A 25,483-nucleotide genomic window follows, 5' to 3' on the forward strand; every position below is an offset into this window, starting at 1 on the left:
ACAGGCAAACAGCAAAGTCATTTCAGGCTTCCTAGAGGGATTTCTCTCTCTCATCTTTTTACATGACCCACAAAATGAGCCTTAATCAGTGTCTCTCTCGGCTGCTGCTGTCGCTTCAGGACACCAAACAGGACGCGACCCGATACAACTACTGATACGACAAGGATTTAATCGAAAAATAAGTCTAAAACTGAACAATGTGATATTTTAATGTTAGTTTGAAGAGCAAATGTGCTACAATGATATATAAGTAAAATACCTGTGATTTTGTGTACCAATAAACTAGTCAACCTGTTTTTATGTTACATAGGTCAATTTCTTTTAACCAAATGACGAAGGTAAAGCTCAAGTTCAACTTTATTTGTATAGCACCTTGAAACAACATGATTGATGACCAAAGTGCTTCATGGCAAAATAATAAAAAAAAAACATTCAGAAAAAAGATAGTAAATAGTACAATAAATTCATTCATTCATTTTCTTGTCGGCTTAGTCCCTTTATTAATTCGGGGTCGCCACAGTGGAAAAAACTGCCAACTTATCCAGCAAGTTTTTACGCAGCGGAAGCTCTTCCAGCCAAAACCCATCTCTGGGTAACATCCGCGCACACACTCATACACTACGGACAATTTAGCCTACCCAATTCACCAGTTCTGCATGTGTTTGGAATGTGGGGGAAACCGAAGCACCCAGAGGAAACCCACGCAAACGCAGGGAGAACATGCAAACTCCACACAGAAACACCAACTGAGCCGAGCCTCGAATCAGCGACCCAGCGACCCAGCGACCTTCTTTCTGTGAGGCGACAGGACTACCTACTGCGCCACAGCTTCGCCCTAGTACAATAAATTAAAACATCAAAATTATTTTTAAAAGTTCTGTTTAGTCACAAATCCTAAAAAACAAAACCAAACAAAATAACAACTTTTATAAGTAAGCCAGAGAGAAGAGGTAGGCTTTGACTGCTTAAAAAACACTTAATGTAGGTAAAGCTCTATTGGTATTGTGTTTAAAGTTTTAAAGTATAGAATGAGAATGATCTAACATAGGCTCATGAAAACGTCCCACTATTTACATTTCTGGAGATAGCAAATTATGTATCCAGAAGTACGTATGGCTGCATTTCATCTTTAAAATGAACGCTACGAGCGGTATGACGGCGTTCCTTTTCATGCTTACCTACGTATGGACGGCTTTCGCGCTGTTACCAGTTTGTCCAGTTAGCTTACCATGTACGTCGATGGACTTGAGATGACCAAGACGATGGGATACAAGCCAAAAAGCCAGGTAAGACAAAAACAAAAGCCAAAAAATAAAATAAACAAGTAAATAACAGGGTAAGAATGTGGTAAAATCTGAAAACGCGGTAAAAATCAGGTGGGGGCTTTTCTTTTTCTGGATTACTTTTTACAACTGTCGGTTAGGTTTCGGGAAGTGGGTGAAAGTCAATCAGTGCTTTTAAAAACACTATTGGTTGGGTTCAGGAAAGGAGGACGGTCAGTCAGTTGATTGGTCAGTCAGTCAGTCGACAGCAGCCTCTGGTGTATTTACATGAGAACAGCAAGCGCAAATAGCACTCACGAGAAAAATGAGATCTCAAAGAGCGTACACAGCGATTCTTGAAAACCAAAAAAAAAAAAAATTTACCTCCTGGGACGTATTTGGCACTCTCCAGAAATGTATATAGTGTTACGTTTTCAGAATGAGCCTGGGTTGAAGGTTTACATTTGAGAAATACTTTATTACTTTTTTATTCAATGTTCTGTCATTTATTTTCAGTGTAAAATTATTACTTGTTTAAATGCACTTTCACTTATTTTTAAGTCCAAAGAAAAATGGACTATTGTTTGTTTTTAATATTATTATGTTCTGTATTATTTGGTTACTGAGCAGCTAAAAATTAACACTTTAAAATATTTTTATTATATAGCTTTCATGTGATTTTCTTAATTAGTGGTGTTTTGAAATAAATGCATAATAATCGTGATAACCGTGAAACCATGATTATTCTCCAGACTATATCCAGAATTCTACCTTAAAATAAAGTGTCACAGATGAATTATTTAAAATGTCAAAAAGATAAAACAAAAAAAATGTTTTAGAGGTCATGCACTTTTACTTCTTCATAACTTTCTTGATCTCCAAAAAGTATCATCAGGGAAAAAAAAAACTTTTTGAGAAATATTTTAGAAAGTTTTGCTCAATACTTTACAAGGTCCTAATACATCAAACATCCCTTGCTTTATTATATTTAACATAAATTCTGCGTTCTTCCTTGTTGCAGAAGTACAGAAAGTACTGTGTTTTACTCTTGACCCAGCAGTTGAGATGCATTGCTTTGAATAAGCTGTGAAATTTCTTAGGGAATTATCCAGCTGAATCACTGTGGCGAGCGGGGCGATAGTTTTAGAGAGGTCAGGACAGCAGAGTCGAGTCGCTGTTGACAAATTTGGTTATAAAATGTGAATGATGCTGGAGCGCTCTCTCCTCAGACAGCTGAGTAAGCTACTCTGCCATCAAAATCCATTTTTACCCTCCAGCCTGAAGACTATTCTTTAAACTGACAGACTACTACTTCACAGCATAATAGCCGAGCGCTTATAATATATTCGTCTGATTTAATGGGAAAATGCACATCGGACTGTTTAAAGAGAGAGAGTAAGAGAGGGGTGGATAGAGAAAGAGAGAGAGAGAACTATAAGGAGGAAAATAACATTTAAAATGCTTTAAAAGTGTTTAGAAGTGTCATTATTTTCTTTTGATGGGATATATAAATTAATTATATTAATTTTTAGACACGATACTAATATTTGATTTAATTTCAGCAGAGTTAAAGGGATAGTTCACCCAAAAATTAAAGTTTTGCCATCATTTACTCAGCCCTTCCAGCTGTAACACAGTATAGGGAAACATCCATGCACTCTCAAACAAAACTGTTTTGTTGAAAACAAAAGAAGATATTTTTTCAGAATGTTGAAAACTGGTAAACCATTGACTTCCATAGTAGAAAAACAAATATAGAACACAAACTGTCAATTGGGTTTAGGGAAGTGGGTTGGCGGTTCAATCTGTGCTTTTGAAAACACTATTGGTTGGGTTTAGGGAAGGAGGACGTTGGGTCAGTCAATCGCTCAGTAAGCCAGTCGGTCAGTCAGTCAGTTGGTTGGTCAGTCAGTCGACAGCGGCCTCTGGTGGATTTTCGAAAGAAGAACAGGCATGAATGGCACTTGCAAGAGAAATTTGACATCTGAAAAAGCGTACACACCGGCCTCTGGTGGATTCATGAAATCCAAAACTGCAAAAAAATACATCCTGAGACATATTTGGCACTCTCCAGAAATGTATACGTTTATACGGGTACGTTTTTAGAATGAGAATGGGTTGTAGGTTTACGTTAAACAATTTTTTTTTATTTAATTTAATTTTTATTATTTTACTTATTCATTGTTTTCTCATTTATTTTCAATGTAAAATGATTACTTATGTTTAAATGTAAACAAAAAATCACTTACTTTTAAGTGCAAAGTCTGGACTATTTTTTTTTTATATTATTTTAAGCTGTATTTGGTTACTAAGCAGCAATAAATAACACTTTTAAATATTTTTTAGTATATGGTTTTTAGAACACAATGGTTACCGGTTTGTAAATTCCGGTTTGGAGTTTAAATTTTTATTTTGTGTTTATCAGAACAAAGATAAACAAGCTCAAACTGGTTGGAACAAGGTAAGCACGAATAAATGATGACATAATTCACTTTCATTTAATTTTTTTTAAATTAATTGTTTGGGTCGGCGCCAATAGCCCAGTGGTTAGTGCGTCGACACATAGCACCAAGATGCTCACAGCGACCGGAGTTCGATTCCCAGCTTGAGGTCCTTTGCTGATCCTTCCCCTATCTCTGCTCCCTACACTTTCCTGTCTGTAAAATCTCCACTGTCCTATTCCAATAAAGAAGAAAACCCCTAAATAAAAAAATAAATAAATAAATTTGATATTTGGTATCAAAAATGGCTAATATGAAAGGCAAAGGCCTCTAGATTACGCTTATTTTACCAAAATAAAATATGATCATGCTTCAGTTTTTCATTATTTAATTAGGACAGTAAGGTCTGACTTTGCTTAGACAAAAGTCTTGTCACTTAACAGAAATAATGTATAGTATAGAATATAAAGTCATGGTGCAGTGGAAAAAGAATTAATATTGTTTGACTCCCATGAGCTTGGAGGACTGCATCCATACATCTCTACAATGACTCAAATAACTTATTAATAAAGTCATCTGGAATGGCAAAGAAAGTTTATCAAGATTCTTTGGATTCCTCTTCAATGCCTCCTCCATTCCGAACTCTTACACATCCTCATACTGAATGTAACCCCAAACCATGATTTTTCCTTCACCAAACTTGACCGATTTATGTGAGAATCTTGGGTCCATGCTGGTTCCAATACGTCTTCTGCAGTATTTGTAATGACTGAGATGCAGTTCAACAGATGATTCATCTGAAAAATCTACCTTCTGCCACTTTTCCATACGATCAACTAAAGTCTAGTTATTATTTGTTGCTCTTACAACTGGGATCAACGACAAGCATTTTGTCAGGTAGTGTATAGTGACAATATTGCTCAATTTACTTGAAATTTCCTATTTAATAATACATATTTTCCTAACATAAAAATCACACCATGTCAGGGGGTCTCTCCCCACCCACCACCATAATTAAAACCTGACTACTTGCTTTGTGTTATACACTTATGCTTATTAAAAGACCTGTTCACATTTCCTGTAATGCTGTGGCTCATGCTGACTCCTGCCTATTTTCAACATTCCAGATCAGGAACTTATAAAGTTACATGGCAATTAGAACATTGCATACAAGAAAACAAATGCTTTTATGCCAGAGCTTTAGTGATTACAGGCCTCGAGTGCTATTGTCTCTAGGTTAAAAGATTCAGGCTAATATACAGTATCATTGAACTGTAATGATCTGTAGCATCCGAAAGATCACAGTGGCCATTTGCCAATTGATTAAGAAGAGCCATGCTGAGTTGAAATCAGCCATGTCTGACAAATCAGGAGTCATTTGCATGAAGGGCATTCGAAGAGATCAGAGAGAGAGAGAGAGAGAGAGAGAGAGAGAGAGAGAGAGAGAGAGAGAGAGAGAGAGAGAGAGAGAGAGAGAGAGAGAGAGAGAGAGAGAGAGAGAGATCAGAGAGAGAGAGAGAGAGAGAGAGAGAGAGAGAGAGAGAGAGAGAGAGAGAGAGAGAGAGAGAGAGAGAGAGAGAGAGAGAGAGACTTTCTTCACCTGCTCGCTCTTAGATGCTGCTCCAAAAACTGCTCTTTTTCATATCAGGCTAATTAGTTAATTCTGCAGATAATTGAATCCCATCCCTCCCTAAGCATCCAAGGAGGATCTTTTGAGACATTTCGAGGACTCTTTTATTGGAGGAGACTTTTCTTTCTGAAATACATGAAGAGGGAATTCACTAAGAACTGGGACTGCATTTATTTGCCCATGCTGACTTTTTTTGAACCACCCAACTGCAGGATTTCATTAAAATGCTAATAGTAGTGTTAGTAGTTTTATTTAAGATTTTTAAGTGAGGAAATCATTTAATACAGAGAAGATGCTATTATTTTAGATGTCAATATACAGCTGAAGTCAGAATTATTAGCCTCCTTTGATTTTTGGTTCTTTTTTTTATTATGTTTAACAGAGCAAGGAAATTATCACAGTATGTCCGATAACATTTTTTCTTCTGGACAAAGTCTTGTTTGCTTTATTTCGGCTAGAATTAAAGCAGTTATTAATTTAAAAAAAAAAAAACATTTTAAAGTCCAAATTATTAGCCCCTTTAAGCTATATATTTTGTTTCCATATTCTACAGAACAAACCATAGTTATACAATAACTTGCCTAATTATCCTAACCTGCCTAGTTAAACTAATTAACCTAGTTAAGCCTTAAAATGTTACTTTAAGCTGGATAAAAGTGTCTTGAAAAAATATCTAGTCAAATATTATTGAATGTCATCATGGCAAAGATAAAACAAATCAGTTTTTGGAAATAAGCATGGCCAGATGGAATCTGCAGAAGTTTTTTGCTATTTCTGAAAATTTTGGTAAAAATCTGCGGATATCTGCGGAATAATTGTGAAATAAAAAGTAATACCTTTTTAACTTTTATTTAATGTTTAAATTGCAAATCCGATTAGATGCACTTTATTTGGTAAACAAAGCAAGTCTTTAATATAATATATGTACTAAAAGACAGAAAATATTACTGTACAAACTATTTTATACTACTGTATAAATATTACTGTACAAACATTTTCATATTAATCAATAATATTATTTTAAACAAATAAAAAAAACTGAATAAATATAGATTTACACACATTTACTCAAGTAAATAAACAGAATTAATGATGGCCTAAAAATCTGCAGAAATCTGCGGAATTCTGCGAGTAGATTCCGTGTGGGCCTAGAAATGAGTTATTAAAACTATAATGTTTAAAAATGTGTTGAAAAAAAATCTGCTCTCCTTTAAAGGGGTGGTCCACTATGATATCCTATTTTAAACTTTAGTTGATGTGTAATGTAGCTGTGTGAACATAAACAACATCTCTGAATGTAAAAAGTTCTAAGTTCAATGCAAAGGGAGACCTTGGTTTTTACAGAGTTTGCTTAGCAAAGCCTACAATGAACGAATTTTGGGGACTACAAAAAAATACTTCAGCCCCCTGTGAGATCACAAAGGTTAGTTTACTGCGCACACAAACTGCGCAGCTAAGGGCCTGGGCCAGAGGCGCTGTATCATTATAGCAGAGATGAAGCTAAAAATGCGTCTAAACACGGCTGTTTTCACAGAGCTTCTTCTGTTTCTGTATTCGGGCTTCCAAAGGACACGACACAAAGACAGAAGTGCTTACAGTTCAATATTAATTATGTTCCAGAGAATTATAAAATACATAGCAAGCATGATTAGACAAAACAGCTTCCAGAATCTCTCCCAGTTCAGTGCTGGATCGGCTACAATCTCCTCAAAGCAGAAGCTGTGAACTACAACCTGTAAGTGTTTTTATTAGTTAAAATCGATCATGACATGTACAGTGTCTACCGTTAACAGTATGCTGTAGCAACGATGTAAACAATGGCAAATGCTGCTTTGCACCGCAAACGATTTAGCTACAAATTCATATTAATCAGTCAAACTGCTGTAAACACACACACACACAATCCACCAGCAAGTTTCGTGTCTCTTATGTGTGTGCGCGACTTTGCATTGAGTGTCTTTAGGCAGCTTTTCCATGCGTTTCACATCTCAGATAATGAAGTCGCAAAAGAAATGTGGATGATTCATATTACTTACACCTGCATATTCTGGATATATGTGAAAGGCGTCATGTAACGCATAGAGTTTAAAAAAATACAGGATAGCTCATCTGACTTGTGTAGCAGCAGAAAAATAAATCAAGGCTCACACAGGTCTCATCCCACATCTTGTGCTTTATTCTTCTGTCACGATATATTACAGAAAATAACTTAATCCGAGCATCAGAGAAAAAAAAAAACTCCCGTGCACATGCGCTTGTTACAGAAAGTTCACACATTCACTCACACAAACACACACATAGACGCACACACACAATGGCAAATGCTCTTAAAGGAGCCGCACCCCATTTTCACTCGTTACAGACATTTGTCAGATTTTATTTTAGAGAGCAGGCAGGAGGTTGACTGATTGTTTACACAGCAGAAATGTGCGTGCTTTTAGGGGCGTGACGTGGAGCCGATCCGCGAATTGCAGCACATTATGACGAAGACCAATCAGAGTCACTTAAGTGCGGGCCTTTCAGAGGAACTAGGAAATATGACAGTCGTTTTCATATTAGCTGGGTAGCTGTGTATAATCAAAGTGAGATATATGAAAAAGTAACGTGATTTTCTTTAAGTGAAACATAAGCACACATTGCTTTGAATCTTATAAACACAACCAAGCCTTAAAATTACATTCTGGACCACCCCTTTAAATAGAAATTGAGGAAAAAAAGTAAACGGAGCTAATAATTCAGGAGGGCTAATAATTCTGACTTCAATATGTATATGCATATGTCATGTCTGACATGTAGTGCAAAAAGGGAAACAAATATGAGTATCCAAATGCAGTCTTACGGGTTTATTGAACTTAAAGAGTTCAATACTTTAGAGCTTCAGAGTGCTCTTGACCTCAGACCGGGGCGATGGTTCTTCTAGCAAGACAATGACTCAACGCACACGGCCAAAATATCAATAGAGTGGCTTCACTACAACTCAGTGAATGTCCTTAAGTGGCCCAGCCAGAGCCCAGACCTAAATCCTATTAAACATCATTGGGGAGATCTGAAAATGGCTGTACACCGTCACTTCCTGTCTAACCTGATAGAGCTTGAGAGGTTCTGCAAAAAGGATTGGGCTAAAACTCCCAAAGACGGGTGTGCCAAGCTTGGGGCATCATATGCAAAAAGACTTAGGGCTGTAATTTCTGCCAAAGGTGCATCAACATCAAGTACTGAGCAAAGGCTGTGAATACTTATGTACATGTGATTTTTTAGGTTTTTTATTTTGAATAAATTTGTAACAATTTAAAAAAATCTTTATTTTACAATTTTATTATGGGGTGTAGAAATTTGAGGAAATAAATGAGTTTAAACTATTTTGGAATAAGACTGTAACATAAAGAAAGTGGAAAAATTAAAGCGCTATGAACACTTTCCGGACGCACTATAAGTTAACCATGTTTTAAATTGAGGAATAGAATCTGATTTCCACAGTTTTAAGTATTGTATTTTTTTTACCATGATTTGCATAAGATTCCCATTATATAAGGAAAATCTAAAGCTATATAAGACTTTTATTGTTTAGATGCATTTTATCTTTGACCCATGTATACGATGTTTCGCATCAAGCAACAAACAGATTAACCACACAAAGCCGAATCGTGTGAGTCAGAAAATTCACTTATAATAACAAGCAATTGTTCAGCGAATGCACCCTAAGGTATTTTGTAGCATTATGTGGAAATAATTGCACAGTCTACAAAAGTACAGAGAGCTAAAGCAGTCAATTGTGAATGACCTTTCTCTTTCATTTCTATCCATTCGAATCTAATCTGCCATAAATTAGCATGCAACCTTGGACGACTACAAATAAGATCTGACCGTGGTCCTGCAGCCATTATGGAAAGGAAAATATCTATATAAACTCTCCTTTACAAATATGAAACCGCATTTATCTTCAGTGTTTGCGGAAACACATTTTATGATCAAGTGCCAACGTCTTTACAACTGTCCACCAAAGGACAGTTTATTCCCTGCCAGCTCTCATATTTACAGAGAAATCCGTGCTAAATCCTTCCCATCTCCTTCCCATATTTGTTTTTCTTCTGCTTGGATTGTGTAAGTAATTGAGCTGGGTTTTGCCCACTGATGCATTGAACAGTGCAGCCATTTTCATGTGTATATCCACATATATCGACTAATTGTCCCCATGTGTGCATTTCGCTTTAATTTACTGAATCGCTTCCACCCAACCTCAATTACAAATCACTCAAAATGCAATCAATAGACATATGCGTGGCAGTTCAGATTTAATAGCTGTGTTGACTCTAGCTATATGGAAATGAAACACTGTATATTTGCGACTATCCTTAGACCAGATGAGATCAGTGTTAATTCATTATTATTCTTCTCTAATTAGTTCACAGCAAACACTGCTTTCTCGTTCCTGAATCTAATCAGCAGCTCATAATTGATCGCTTAGAGGTTTGACAAGGTGCTTTTAACAGCAAAAGAATCTGCGCAGTCCAACAGCATTAGGTGAGAAATGCATTATTTGTTTCTAAATGCGAAATATAATCATGTAATCAAATTAAAACTGTGGAGAATAGAGATAATTATCAATTATTCCAAAGTTTAGGACCCTGTTTGAGATTGTTTTAATTGTTACTATATTTTCATCTCGTTATTTTATGAAAATATTTGGATCATGTCACGGTCCGGTAAAGGGAAAAAGGAGCAAGGACCCAAGCGCAGAGTGAAGTAGGATTTATTAATTAAAAAATAAAATAAAAGGCAAAATAAACAACCCCGAGGGGGAAAACACTTCTACAACAAACAATAAATCAAACAAACAAACAAACAAACAAACAAACTTGACTGGGCAGGCACGACAAGGCAGGACTGGACACAGCAAGACAGGTAAACATCGACTACATATAATGACGAACTCGCAAAGGACTGAAAACATGAGGGGGATTATAAAGCAAAAAGTAAATTGACACACAGGTGAACATGACAAACTAATAATGGGTTAACAAGGAGGGTGGGACTAGACAATAGACGGGAGAGCGCATGACACAGAGAGACAATACAAGCCATGCGCTCACATAACACAACACTGAAGCACACGACAAAAGCACGTGACCACAATGTAAACACCGAGCCACGTGCTTTGACAAAAGACGCAAGACACGAGCACACGATGAATGAACTCACCATGCGCTCACATATGCAGCATGCATGCTTCATCCCAGCGCCGACCAAAACCGAAACCAACAAGACTGAGACGCTGGGAATGAAACACCATGCTGCTGACAGACGAAAACACAAACACGAGTACAAGAGCGCACGCGTCTGAGGGACGCAGAGCGCGCACGCGGCCGCGTCAAGCAGGAGCGCGCACACTCTGCGTACACCCACGACGGCGCGCGCGCACACAGAGACAGAAACAGGACCGGACACGAGTAGTGTCAGAGATCCGCCACCAAAACAAGAATTTACAAGATCAGAGTGGCAGAACCCTGACACTACCCCCCCCCCAAAAGGGACGCCACCTGGCGTCCCTAAAGGGAACATCCAACAAGGTACAAGACAGACAAGAAACACCACAAGACAACAAAACAGGCAACATCAACAAACACAAGACAGGGAGGTGAACAGGCAAGACATGAAGGGGGGAGGGAGGGGAGCCAAGTCAGACCCAACAAGACAAACAAGGGAGGGATGGGAGGGCAAAACCAGGGAGGATCAGGAGGGACAGTCCAGGACAGGTGCAATGGGTCAGGGACCCCGGCAGGGAACCAGGGTGGAGCCGGAGGATCAGTCCAGGGTGGCAGAGGCATGCTCCAAGGTGGAGCAGGAGGGACAACCCAAGGAGGATCGGCCTGGGATAGCAAGGCAGGAGGCCTGTAGGGAGCTGGCTGGGATGAAGGCCTGTGGGGAGCTGGCTGGTCTAGAGGCGACTTAACTAAAGCCGGCGGGGCTGAAGACCAGAGGGGAGCCGGCGGGGCTGAAGACCAGAGGGGAGCCGGCGGGGCTGAAGACCAGAGGGGAGCCGGCGGGGCTGAAGACCAGAGGGGAGCCGGAAGGGCCAGGAGCCGGGCTGGGGCCGGCTGGGCAAGACGTCTGGGGTGCGCCGGCAGGGCAAGATGTCTGGTTGGGGCCGGCAGGGAAAAGAGCCGGGCTGGGGCCGGCAGGGCAAGACGTCTGGTTGGGACCGGCAGGGCAAGGAGCCGGGCTGGGGCCGGCAGGGCTAGACGTCTGGTAGGTGCCGGCAGGGAAAGACGTCTGGTAGGTGCCGGCAGGGCAAGGTGCCGGGCTGGAGCCGGCTGGGCAAGACGTCTGGGTGGTGTCGGCAGGGCAAGGAGCCGGGCTGGGGCCGGCAGGGCTTGACGTCTGGGTGGTGCCGGCAGGGAAAGGAGCCGGGCTGAAGCCGGCAGGGCAAGGAGCCGGGCTGGGGCCAGCTGGGCAAGACGTCTGGGAGGCGCCGGCTGTGCAAGACGCCGGGCTGGTGCCGGCAGGGCTAGACGTCTGGTTGACGCCGGCAGGGCAAGACGTCTGGGTGGTGCCGGCAGGGCAAGGAGCCGGACTGGGACCGGCACTGAGCTGCGCTCTGGGGCTGGAGCCGGCACTGGAGGGCGCTCTGGGGCTGGAGCCGGCACTGCAGCAGAGGTCTTCCTCTTTAACCTCCGCTTTTGAGTGCGGGTCAGCCCTTGCGGGCTGGACATGTGTTGGGAGGTGGCGCTGGTGTAAGGGATCCTCTTCTCTTGAAGGATCACTCTCTCCTTTAGCTGCAGAGCAGAGGGCAACAGAGAGCTGGGATTGGGATGTTCGCCATAAGCAGCCTGATGAACCAAATGCTCCACAAACTGATGGTAAGATAGCCCTCCCAATTTCAGCATCTGCTGGATATTGAGGGGCTTGTCGAGGGCATAGTTAAGGAGGTTCACCAGGGCTTGATCATTAAACCCCAGCCCCTCTGCTGCCACACAAAATTTAGCCGCAAAACTTTCCACCTTCATGCCACGTTGCCGCAGCGACTGCAGACTGATGAGCTGCAGTATGCGGCTGGAGAAGGGGCTGTCTTCACTCTGCTGGGTCCTCATTTTTGGCGAGTTCGTACTGTCACGGTCCGGTAAAGGGAAAAAGGAGCAAGGACCCAAGCGCAGAGTGAAGTAGGATTTATTAATTAAAAAATAAAATAAAAGGCAAAATAAACAACCCCGAGGGGGAAAACACTTCTACAACAAACAATAAATCAAACAAACAAACAAACAAACAAACAAACTTGACTGGGCAGGCACGACAAGGCAGGACTGGACACAGCAAGACAGGTAAACATCGACTACATATAATGACGAACTCGCAAAGGACTGAAAACATGAGGGGGATTATAAAGCAAAAAGTAAATTGACACACAGGTGAACATGACAAACTAATAATGGGTTAACAAGGAGGGTGGGACTAGACAATAGACGGGAGAGCGCATGACACAGAGAGACAATACAAGCCATGCGCTCACATAACACAACACTGAAGCACACGACAAAAGCACGTGACCACAATGTAAACACCGAGCCACGTGCTTTGACAAAAGACGCAAGACACGAGCACACGATGAATGAACTCACCATGCGCTCACATATGCAGCATGCATGCTTCATCCCAGCGCCGACCAAAACCGAAACCAACAAGACTGAGACGCTGGGAATGAAACACCATGCTGCTGACAGACGAAAACACAAACACGAGTACAAGAGCGCACGCGTCTGAGGGACGCAGAGCGCGCACGCGGCCGCGTCAAGCAGGAGCGCGCACACTCTGCGTACACCCACGACGGCGCGCGCGCACACAGAGACAGAAACAGGACCGGACACGAGTAGTGTCAGAGATCCGCCACCAAAACAAGAATTTACAAGATCAGAGTGGCAGAACCCTGACAGATCATGTCATGAGTCATGCTTTTTTATATTTCAGATAATATTAAAGTCTCTAATTTTCATTGATGCCAATGCTGAATATGATTTTTAAATTAATTATTTTAATAAAAGAGTTCCAAATGACTGAAGTTTTGTGTCTAATGTTTCTCAAAAGTGATTTTGTTCGTTTAAATAAACAGTTTACTGCCCAAATTTTATAAGTATATATTGTTGAAAACTGCATAGCCATTTACATCAATTAGGGAAAAGGCATTATTGAAGAAGTCAATAGCTACATGTTTTAAACATTTATCAATATATTAAATAAATCTAATAAATTTAGAGAGTGGGTAAATGATGAATTTTTTTCATTTCGTTTTTTTTTTTATCCTCAACTGATTTTATTTTTCTTTGACTAATTTAAGAATCCCATTCTTTATCTCCTTCAAAAGTGTAAACACTGACACTCCTGAGCATAATTAAAATAATAATAATAATAATAATAATAATAATAATAATTCCTTACATTTATATAGCACTTTTTTGGACACAAAGAGCTTTACACATTTTGGGGGGAATCTCATCATCCACATGGATGACCCGACAGCAGCCATATTGCACCAGACCGTACACCACACACCAACTGATTGGTGGAGAGGAGACAGAGTGATGAAGCCAATTATGACATGGGGGTTAGGAGGCCCTGATGATCAGAGGACAGTTGGCAAATTTGGCCAGGATGGCGGGGTTGAACCCTTATCCTGGGATTTTTAACTACCTCTTTTTAATGTCTCATTCAAAAGATGGTGTTTACTGAGAAGTATAAAGTCCCCTTCACTATACTGGGGCATTAGGTTGAGTGCCCCGTGCTGGCCTCACTATCACCACTTCCGGCAGCAACCAAGCTTTTCCGTAGCCCTTTTTCAGCCCTGCTTAGCTTCAGTGAATGATTATTTGAGAGTTGCAGAGAGCTAACTGCTGGCTAAAATACTGAGTGATCAAATCCGAAATACACTTTTCAGATTAACCAAAACCAATATGTTGGGAGAATGGCTAACACGTTGTTGGTGTTTGGTCAGAAAGGGATTATGGTTAACACCTTACATGGGGCAAAATGTCAAAATTGTTTACAGAAATTTAAATCAAAATTAGAAGACTTGCCAAGGTACACAGAGACAGAATATAGGGTAAAAGCAAGATAACAGATAATACATTCAGATAAAAGTGTATACACGTAGAAAATGATTAGTGTTTCAGAGCTGAGGATTAATGTTATATCAGGACTGTATTACATTTCAAATATTAAACCAAAATAATAGCTGCATTGCAAATAAAATGTAAGCACTTAAAACACATAAAACAATCCACTGCAACACTGGCAAAAGTATAATAAATGTGTCAGGAAAAAAACAAGGATCAAATATTTACTAAAACAATAAGGTAATGTGTTATTTGAAGGGGTGTTTATAAAAATGAATGAATGAGATTTTATGCATGCTTATGGCAACTGTTAGGAGTTATGTTATGTCATTTTAAATGCAAAGATGATATTGTTTGTTATGACAGCTTGACATAAACAATTACATCTTCATCTTTGTCACAACAACTTGATATTATCAAAACAACATAACTTATCATAAATCTATCATAAACATGATCGTCATGAGGCCAGTATAATTGTGTCACTTTTTTAGTGGAACAATTTGTATTTGTCATTAAAATGACTCATTAAAAGTCTGATTACTCAGTCAAATTAAAGTTTTGTTGTCTTGGTGATGTTAAGTTAATTGTTTTTTTGTTTTTGTTTTTGTGTCAAAGTGTCATTACAAACAATGCCATATTTGCATTAAAAATGTCATAACTGAGCAAATGACACTTAATGACAGTTGTCATAAGCATGTATAAAATGTAATTCACATTAATGACCTGTCATGTCAGGATTATTAAAGTTTAATGACAGTCTTATGAACACCCCTTCAAGTAAAGTACTCCCAACAATAACATTAAAATATATTTCATATTTTTCATATTTTTGTAAAAATATTTTCATCAGTGACACTCTGATAAATGGTGCTATAATGGACAAGATTTCAGTATGGCCAAGCTTTGGTTTAAAGTCGCCACCAAAAAATATAAGGCGATGCATGATTTCATTTTTTAGAAACTGATTGGATGTTGGAAAGACAAGCTTTGCTAACAAAATGAAGGTAGATTGATGAATGAACAAATTCACACCGATATTTTTGCCCTGAAGAATTTCCATGTGACCAGGAAGTGAAGAAGAGTCATTTCGAAATGGAGGTAAGGTTATGGCAATCGTTTAAAGTTTATGAGCAAAAATACATTTTTACAAAATAATGAAGAGCAACTTTTATATAGACAAAAAAAAAAAGAGTAAAATTTGATTTCATAGTGACTTTAACCAATTACCATGAATACCACAGCAAACCTATGACTTGATGCTTTAAATAAGCCATTTTCAATCCTGACAAAAAGCCAAACTGGTGTTTCCCTGCAGTTTCCAGGCAGCTTTTTTGGGCTCATCTACAATTTTGATTGTCTTCCCGATGTAATTATTAGCATGCGGATTAGCCACACAACTTTGCTAAGTCCTGTGAAGATTTTCTTCCTGCAACTAACCAATTAAATAACCAACCAACTGTCATTAAGCTGACTATTAATGGGAAGCACTAAAACAAATGCATTCACAGGACACCAAGCTGCAAAGAAAAACTAGCAGTAGCCAATCATTTGGGTTCATGTGGCTGTGAATTTAAACTGCCAAGATAAGAGTGGCTCATTATGTCCTATAGATTTCAGACAGCACAGTTCTGGAGCTTATCAATCCTCTCTTTTCTGTGCTGCGGTTCAAAAGTCCATTCTTTATGCAGTCTTTATGAACCATGAAACAGTTGCATTGTCAATGCAAATCTGACAGATGGAAAAAGTGCCTCGCTGTGAAGTCTTTGATTCGCAACTGACTCGAATTCAGAAGTAAAACAGGCATGAGCAGCAGTAGGGTTGCATAATATTGGGAAAAACTGACACTGCAATATTTTTATTTTTTTGCAATATATATACATATATATATATATATATATATATATATATATATATATATATATATATATATATATATATATATATATATATATAGCGATATGAATATAATTTCACAAAAGGACTCTATCTGAAAAGAAATCATAATTTAATATTGATTGGGATGATTTTTTACTAGAGTGAATAAAATGTACAAAATTAGACAAATGATAAGCCCTCGTGTGATTTTATTTTCTTTTTAAATTTTTTCCAAATGATGTTTAACAGAGCAAGGATTTTTTTACAGTATTTCCGATAATATTCTTTCTTCAGGAGAAAGTCTTAATTATTCTATTTCGGCTAGAGTAAAAGCAGATTAATTTATTTTTAAACCATTTTAAGGTCAACATTGAAAGAATGCCAGTGATTCAGCAGTTGCAGATCATTAGAGAACTAGAACTGGACTTCAAATCCAATCATGCACCCCACACACACACCAGTTCCAGTTCTCTCCCTGATTGCACACACACACAGCTGGAAATGAATCCTAGACTGATTTCATGGACCATATATTCACCTCTCACACACACACATATTGCTGAGTCTTGGTGTATGTTTACCTGTAACTTCGGTTCCTAATCCAGTTTTGCTGTTTTTCCTAATACTTGTTAATTGTTTTGCCGGCTGTTACTACCATTCGCATGCTTTTCTGACTATGCTTTGGATGACCTGTATGCTCCGGTTTTGACCATTGCCCTGCTTGACTATTCTCTTAATAAAGTTAAACATAGATCCTCACTTCTGTTGTCACATACCCTCACGTTACAGCCCTTATAGAACCAACCTTTGCTATACAATGACTTGCCTAATTACCCTAATTTGTCTAGTTGACCTAATTAACCCAGTTACGCCTTTAAAGGTCACTTTAAGCTGAATACTAGCTTCTTGATGGTTATCTACATGGCAAAAATAAAAGAAATCAGTTATTAGAAATGTTAAACAAATTGCTAGGAAAATATACAGAAGGGCTAATAATTCTGACTTCAACTGTATATATTGCAAAATAAAATAAATTAAAGCACAACTGAATACAATAAAGTAAATTAAGGTTTTTGATGGAGTCTAATAGTACTGGGGTACATAAATTCAATAGTCAAATGTAAAAAAAAAAAAAAAACACTATCTTCACTGTATAACTAATTAAACACAATTAATCTTTGTTAAAGTGGCAAACTTTTATCATTCCTTGTGTACAAATGGTTTTAATTTACTTGAATTTGCTTAACATCCTGCGACGTGACTATTTCAGACATTGCATATATATATAATGCAGCCCTAAGTCACAGTGTTACACAGAGCCACTGAGACATGGTTGATAATGGTATATAGTGCATAGGTATGTAAAGGCCCTATTTACTCTAAAAATAGAGGTCTTTTATCGCAACCCTCCTCACTGAAAATCTGTGACTATGCAATCTCTGTTCAGCAAGATCTCAGGGGTTATTTCGCTCTGAATGTTCTCTCTACCAGCTGTGAAAAACTGCTAAAATTTGTTATGATTTACATTAAGTTATCCTTCACTCCAGTCAGTGGCAGACGTGATCAGAGGCGACAGAGTTCGGCACAGAGCGCTGACCTTGCACACAGCTGTCACACACATTCCTCTCATTCCAACACCATAAAATCACACTAAAAAGACACAGAAAAACACAGATGTTCCAAAGTTAAAAGAAAAGATCATCTAAAAATGAAAATTACTCCATAATTTATTCCCTCAAGCCATTATCCTTGGTGTATATGACTTTTTTCTGTCAGTTGGAGTAGTTTTCAATTTTCTAGTGTTTTTTCTATGGGGCTGGATAGTGGCTTTAATTTTGAAGCTTATTTTATTGTCAAAATAATCCTTACACCGACAGGAGGTTAACGCAGGTCTTAAATGAAATGGTGTATATTTCTGATTGTTTTAAATAAACTTCAATAACAGACATCTGGAGGTAATTCACATTCATTTGATAATGGACATATGCATTTTTGGATTAGAGGTTTCATAATAAAAGCCACTACCTAACACCATTATACTACATGAAAGAGCAAGAACAAAATTTAAAACTAATCCAACTGCGTTTGGCCCATTAGTACTGTACCAATTGAGCATCGTGTCAACAACACACTTCCACACTACTTCTAGTAGGATAACGCACCATGTTATAAAGCAAGAATCCTCTCAGACTGGTTTCTAGCATATGACAATGAGTTCACTGTACTTAAATAGCATCCTCAGTCACCAGATCTCAATCCAATAGAGCACCTTTGGGATGTGGTGGAACGGGAGATTCGCATCATGGATGTGCAGCCGACATATCTGCAGCAGCTGCGTGATGCTATCATGTCAATATGGAGCAAAATCTCAACAAATATTTCCAGTATCTTGCTGAATGTATGCCATGAAGGTTTAAGAAAGTTCTGAAGCTAAAAGCGAGTCCAACTAGTAAGATGTACCTAATAAACTTTGTGTATAATTGTATTGTTCGTTTCAGAGAGGAAGAAAATGATAACTAATTTTGTTTTCTGCTGATAGACTAGAACAGTTGATGTCTTGTGATTCTTTGTATTTAATACTGTGACTCTCTGACTAATATGCATCAATAAAACCTTAGAAAAAAAAACTGAATTTGATCCTTATTAAGTATATTACTTTCCTTATTAGGTCATTATTATGTTTTTAGTGAGATATTTAACAACGATTAAGAAATTAACATCCCCTAAAGACTAATATACAGTTTAAGTCAGAATTATTAGCTCCCCTGAATTATTAGTCCCCCTGTTTATTTTTTTCCCCAATTTAAGATAAGATTTTAAATAATAACATTTAAGGGCTTAACTTAGCTAAATAGGTTAAATAGGCATGTTAAGTTAATTAGGCAAGTTATTGTGTAACGATGGTCTGTTCTGTAGACTATCGGAAAAAATAATAACTTAAAGGGGCTAAAAATATTGACCTTAAAATGGTTTTTAAAACATTAAAAACTGCTTTTCTAGCTGAAATGAAACAAATAAAGCTTTCTCCAGAAGAAAAAATATTATCAGACAAACTGTGAAAGTTTTCTTGCTCTGTTAAACATCATTTGGGAAATAATTTTTAAAAAGAAAACAATTCAAAGGGGGGCTAATAACTCTGATTTTCAACTTCTGATTGCAATCAATATTTTGAGCATGTCACATGCCAAATTAACATGAAAATAAATGGCCTATATTAAGTCTCTAAGCATTTGGTGCTGTGTTGAACACCAAAATGAATATAAAAATCTGAATATTCTTAAAATGCACTCAAAAAGTTAAAATAATAAAATATTTCCATTATTTTAAAGTGCCTAGGGTAACAATTCCATGCATATTCATTATCACAATATCCCGTATTACTGAATATCAGAAGATGTCTACTTAGGACTGAAATAATGATGCTGAAAAATCAGCTTTGCCTTCATTGGAATTAATTGCATTTTTCTAAAACCCTTCAAATCTGAGACATTTTGTATATTTTAACCAAAAAATGTGTGTCTAATACCTTTTTTTTTTTGGTTTGTGGCACCAAAAAAAAATCACAAGAGCAGCACATAAAACTGCACACTTCCCTTTGTTTTCAAAGTCATGTCAGTGAAAATAATCAGTACTCATTACTTTTTGACAGATGCCTCGTCTACACACAATTTCCCTTCATTTCGCCTGTGTTGTTTGAATAGCCTTTCACAAAGACTGCAATATTATTGTTTAAATGAGCTGCCATTGTGTTGCAAGTCAGTCTGTTATTATGTTAACATCGATTTCAGATTTGCCCGCCTCTGAACGTCACATTGATGAAAAGAAAAAAAAAAAGTGTAATTTCACATGCCAGTTATTCAAACCCTTCCCGGCTAAATGGGTGGCAAAAAAAATGAGATTCAAGTTGCTAATCAAAAGTCTTACTCTGTTGATTGCTGGTCATGGGTAAAGAGGTGGCTTCATTCCGGTCATTCAGACTTCAGGAGGAAGAAATCCAGCTGCCATCTGCATCTGGCTCAGTGGGAAAGCATCATTTCCCATAACACAGATCTGTAATGAGCTTCCCGACATCATAGACAAGTTAAATAAGACTCTGCTGTTATTCATGGAGTTGCAGAGCATGACGGAGAAACAATCTGTGTGGAAAATGACAAAAAACATCATCAAAAGAAGTAGAAATCGGATATGGGTTCAGATGAAAAATAAACTATGTGAACTCTTTTTCACCTCCCAAAAATTACTAAATGTTTACGCAAAAATTTAAAAAAAATTTGAGTTATGAGCTACATCGGCACTATACCACTTAGCACTTCAGAGGACATTTAAAAAGTCCCAAGTAGTTTTGGGTCGATAGACGATGCCATCGTCCATCGCTGATGACCGATAGACATCACGATACTGAGCTAGCATCAGGATCCTCCGCCCCGCCCCTATGGCAGCAGCAACCCACTCTCAAAAAAACACACTTAGGCCCCGTTTACACTAATACATTTTAGTTTTAAATTGAATTTCAGAACGAAAACGATCCACGTCCATGCTGGCATTTCATCTAGTATTTCTAAATAGCCCTCCTTCCACACTATACCGCTGAAAACGCACATCACATGACCACACACGCACAGACAGATATGCGCCGCAGCATATGCGCACATCTGAGCTCCAGCAGTCAGCGGGTTCTTTGAGCACAAACCCCATTGAGCAATGCACGTTGGACAGTTTATCAAGGATGTTCCGCTGAATTCCATCTCATTATAGATGTTAAATGTGATATTTAATTCATCACCCCTATCTAACGACTCTTCGTTTTTTTTAATCTATCAGGTAACGTGTCACAGCGTCAGTACACTTTCCAATCTTTCACTTTCACGCTTGTATTTAGTAATTTTAGTGGAAATCTCTTGACCGGTCGACACCATTATAACGACACAGATCACTCTGCCTATTCATGCCAGAGTCCTGCGGAACAAGAGATTGACAGGTGGTAATTTGTGTGTAAATTATCTTTATTTATTTATGATTTGGTTATGGGTAAAACAAAGACCCTGCAGGTCAGATAGTTGAAACGGTAGGCTACAAATAATTAATTAGTTATGAATTAATGAATTATTGGTTGGCATGGTTGCTGGGGTGTTGCTAATGCTACAAAATGTTAAGCACTTCATTAGTTCATTCATTTTCCTTTAGCTTATCCTTTTATTTTTATTCCCTTTTATTTATCAGCGGTCGCCACAACGAAATGAACCGTCAACGTATCCAGCATATGTTTTACGCAGCGGATGCCCTTCTAGCTGCAACCCAGTACTGGGAAACATCCACATTCTCGCATTCACACTCATACACTACAGACAATTTAGCTTATTCAATTCACCTATACCGCATGTTTTTGGATTGTGGGCGAAAAACTGGAGCACCCGAGGAAACCCACACAAACATGGGGAGAACATGCAAACTGCACACAGAAATGCCAACTGAACCATCTGGGGCTTGAACCAGCAACCTTCTTGCTGTAAAGCGACAGTGCTAGCCAATGAGCCACTGAACCGCCAACACTTCATACTCATTCATTCATTCATTCATTTTCTTGTCGGCTTAGTCCCTTTATTAATCTGGGGTTGCCACAGCGGAATGATTCGCCAACTCATCCAGCAAGTTTTTACACAGCGGATGCCCTTCCAGCTGCAACCCATCCCTGGGAACACACTTTATATTGATACACTGAAATAATCTTTTTGTCTATGCTGTCAGATAATTTATTTAGCCAAATAATATGTTAAACGTTGTTATATGCACGTTCAGTTAGAGTAATATTCACATTTACTAAACATTACCTTTATTTAGTAAAGCCATAACTCATACAACTGTTGTGACTGGATCTTTGAATGAGTCAGTTAGTTAATAGAAAGAAAATCAAATCAGCGAATCAATAAATCTTTACGAGTGATTTGGTTTCAATGAACTTGTTGATTCTATTCATGAACCTGAGTCATTTGTTCATGAATTGGATCTAATTGCAGTGGCTTTACTTAAAGGGCACTTTAAATGAAAATTCTCCTTTGGACACACTATACCTATGCACAGTTCTGTCCAAAAAGCTTACACAGTCATTTTGGAGGGAAAGAAACCCAACAGGTCTGTTTGGGTGATATAAACCCAAAAAAATTTCCTGACGTTAAAATAGGACCCAAATTCAAGTGATTATGAGGGCCCACCGCAACATTTTGTAGGAGTGCAGTTTCCCCCGCCCACTAAACTGATTGACAGGCGCCATGTTTAAAGCGTTTTTTTTTTTTTTTAAATAGAGTATGTTTGTAATAAAAACAGCAAAATCGCTACGTATTTCTTAAATGCTATAATCATGGTGTCAGTAAATAGCATTTGTGTGAGACTCATCATTTCAGAAAGGCTTGAATAAACTCCACTACAAATACATGAAATGTAGCAGCTCATTTGCATTTAAAGCCACAGACTACAAGAACAGCTACAATGCATTCAGGCATCAAAATGGGCATATTCTGTAGGCTATAATAAATAATCTAATGGGTATTTTGAGCTGAAATTATAGTAAATTATGGACATATCCTGGTATTCTGGAGACACCAAAGGCTTGTAAAAAGTGTAAAATAGTTGCCCTTCAAAAGCTCATTGGTAGGAATGATCATTCAGGAATAACAGAATCATTTGTCTAGCACTTTGCAATGCAGACTCCAGGACCTTATTGTGGAATTCGAGGAGGTGAAAATAAAATATTTTTTTAGATGTTAGTATCAGTATGTTAGTCTTTAAGCTAATCTATAAGCTAGTTTGCTTGCATTTAGGAGATATAAACATCCAAAGTTGTCACTTCCGCCTAAATGGATTAATGTTTTTTTTTTACATCACTTCATACTTTATTTTCTAATGAACTCTTTGACCAATGAAATACACTCTAGTATCTGACATGTCCCGCATCCTTCAAGACGCTTCTCATTTGCTTTTTATTTGATGTGTTTGATCTCAACCACTTTTGTTGGCAGAGCTGTGATAAAACAAAACACATTTTTTTTGAGGGGCTATTATATGATCCACCATGTCTTCATGTTTCAGTTGAGATTCACATTTCAAAGCACTTCAGGGGACATTTAAAAAGTCTGAGCAGTTTACCATGTGGCTTTGCAGATTAAAGAGTGTTGCTATGTGAATGATAAAGTTTTAGCACATGCATTCGATAGGTTGTTATGTTGGTATGGTTGCCGGGGTGTTGCTACGCAGATGTTCCAGTATGGTTAACACTTTATAGGGATACATCGAAATACTCTTCAGAATAACCCCGGAGTGTTACCGGGGGTTATTCAATCATTACTTCTGAACTTAAAAAAATGTATATTGTTATTACTGTCAATGAAGGTACAATATATACAGTAGTTCACCACCCGATAAAGTGTAAACACATTGTTAAGTTGTTGTTTATACTTTTTTTTTTTTTTTTTACAGTTTCTCGAGTTCTGATTCGTTCATGAGTTTGCTCCGATTACCATGGTTCCTGACAGCTCAGTGCTGGGGAAAAAATTCAAAAATAAGATCAACTTGTCAACTTGACCAAAAAAAAATAATAATAATTATTTGAGCTGATGACAACGTTTAATGCATTTAATGCATGACTATGTTACCACTGACTGAACATCTGATGCATACAGCACACTGTACTGTAGTATATTCAGTGTAGTATTCCTCTGATCGGTTGCATTTTACAGGATTGATTTCCAGGAGACCTGCATATCACATTCTTTAACAGTCTTCCTGGAAAAAACAGCAAAATCATCTGGTATAAGAAGAAGGATGTTATTTTAACATCTGTGACAAGCATCCATCAAGATCGACTTTTTACACAAGATTCATGACATAAACACAAAAGTAATGAATCACTCCCTGAGACGACTGGTTGTTCACACGCCATATTTGAGATTTGTTTAAAAAGAATGAATCATTTAAGAGCGACCCATCACTAATAAACTATTTAAAAGACATCCAAGAGTTTTGCTCGAGGCACTTAGTGGAATCTAAAAGAGATATTTGAACCTTTTTGCCGACAGGAAGTCTGACTATTTTTCTGAATTTGAATGGTTTTCCTACGGGTCAGGTTTAGCTAGAGCTGTTTGCCATTTCAAATCTATTATGGAGTGAAAAACCCAAACGATTACAAGATGCAGACATAGGAGTTGGATGATTAAGTGTTTGTGTTTGATTCTCCAAAACAGCTTATAAATGCTAAAAAAGTACAAACATATGCCTTAAACCAAACCAGGCTCATTGTTGATACGTACTCCTATATACAGTACATTTCTGGAGATCGCGAAATACAACCCAGGAAGTATGTTTTCTTCGCAGTTTTTGTTTTTCCACAAATCCACCAGAGGCCGCTGAGTATGCTTTTTCAGATCTCAAAGTACTCTCATGAGTGTCATTTGCGCCTGCCCTTCTTGTGTAAATCCACCAGAGGCCGCTGTCGACTGACTGACCTCAACGATATCACCACCCACCCCTTCCTTAAACCAACTGATAGTGTTTTCAAAAGCACCAATTAACCTGCCAACCCACTTCTCTAAACCCAACCGACAGTGTTGTAAAAAGAAAAGCCCTCACCTGATTTTTTTTTAATAACTATTTTTTTAGGAGTTTTCACCTTTATTTGATAGGACAGTAGAGAGAATTGACAAGAAAGCATGGAAAGCAGAGAGAGGGGAAGAATCGGCATAGGACCGCGAGAGGGAATCAAACTCGGGTCACTGTGAGCACCAGAGTGCATGTGTCTACGCACCAACCACTACACCACTGGTGCCGACATCGTTACCTGATTTTTACCACATTTTCAGATCTTACCATGTTCTCACCCTGTTATTTGTTTATTTTAATTTTTGCTTTACCCTCTTTCTGAAACCGGTCTTCGCCAGACTCGAACCCTATCATCGCGTTCAACTCCTCTCTGCGTCTACCGACGTACATGGCGAGCTACTGGGCAACAGCGTAAAAGTTGTCCACATGGAGGTAAGAAGTTAGCTAGTAGCTCAAAAAGAAACAAAAGGCGTCAGCAGCGTCAAACCGTAGCAGTTTTAAAGACAAAATGCACCCATGAGTAGTACTGGCTACATAAATCACGCTCTCTAGAAATGTATACAGGGGTACCTTTTCACAATA

At 38.3% G+C, this 25,483-nt stretch overlaps 1 protein-coding gene and 1 long non-coding RNA gene across 20 annotated transcripts in view; one reads left to right on the forward strand and one right to left on the reverse strand.

Moving 5' to 3' along the window:
- Positions 1 to 25,483, reverse strand: part of fibcd1a (fibrinogen C domain containing 1a) — a 384,824-nt gene that overhangs the window by 307,462 nt on the left and 51,879 nt on the right. For 13 of the 19 annotated variants that reach the window (XM_087264408.1, XM_087264411.1, XM_087264413.1 and 10 more), the window contains one exon: positions 20,237 to 20,448. The exons of the other annotated variants lie outside the window; for them this stretch is intronic. The gene's annotated coding sequence lies outside the window, so the exon portion shown is untranslated. The remainder of the gene's footprint in view (positions 1 to 20,236; positions 20,449 to 25,483) is intronic. 19 annotated transcript variants of the gene reach the window in all.
- LOC147842593 (uncharacterized) overlaps positions 24,964 to 25,483 on the forward strand; it is a 195,838-nt gene continuing 195,318 nt past the window's right edge. The window contains exon 1 of the long non-coding RNA XR_015497713.1: positions 24,964 to 25,123. This is a non-coding gene — a long non-coding RNA (uncharacterized LOC147842593). The remainder of the gene's footprint in view (positions 25,124 to 25,483) is intronic.

This window comes from Danio rerio, chromosome 8, assembly GCF_052040795.2.
Source record: "Danio rerio strain M-AB ecotype USA chromosome 8, GRCz13ab, whole genome shotgun sequence".
NCBI lineage: Eukaryota > Metazoa > Chordata > Actinopteri > Cypriniformes > Danionidae > Danio > Danio rerio.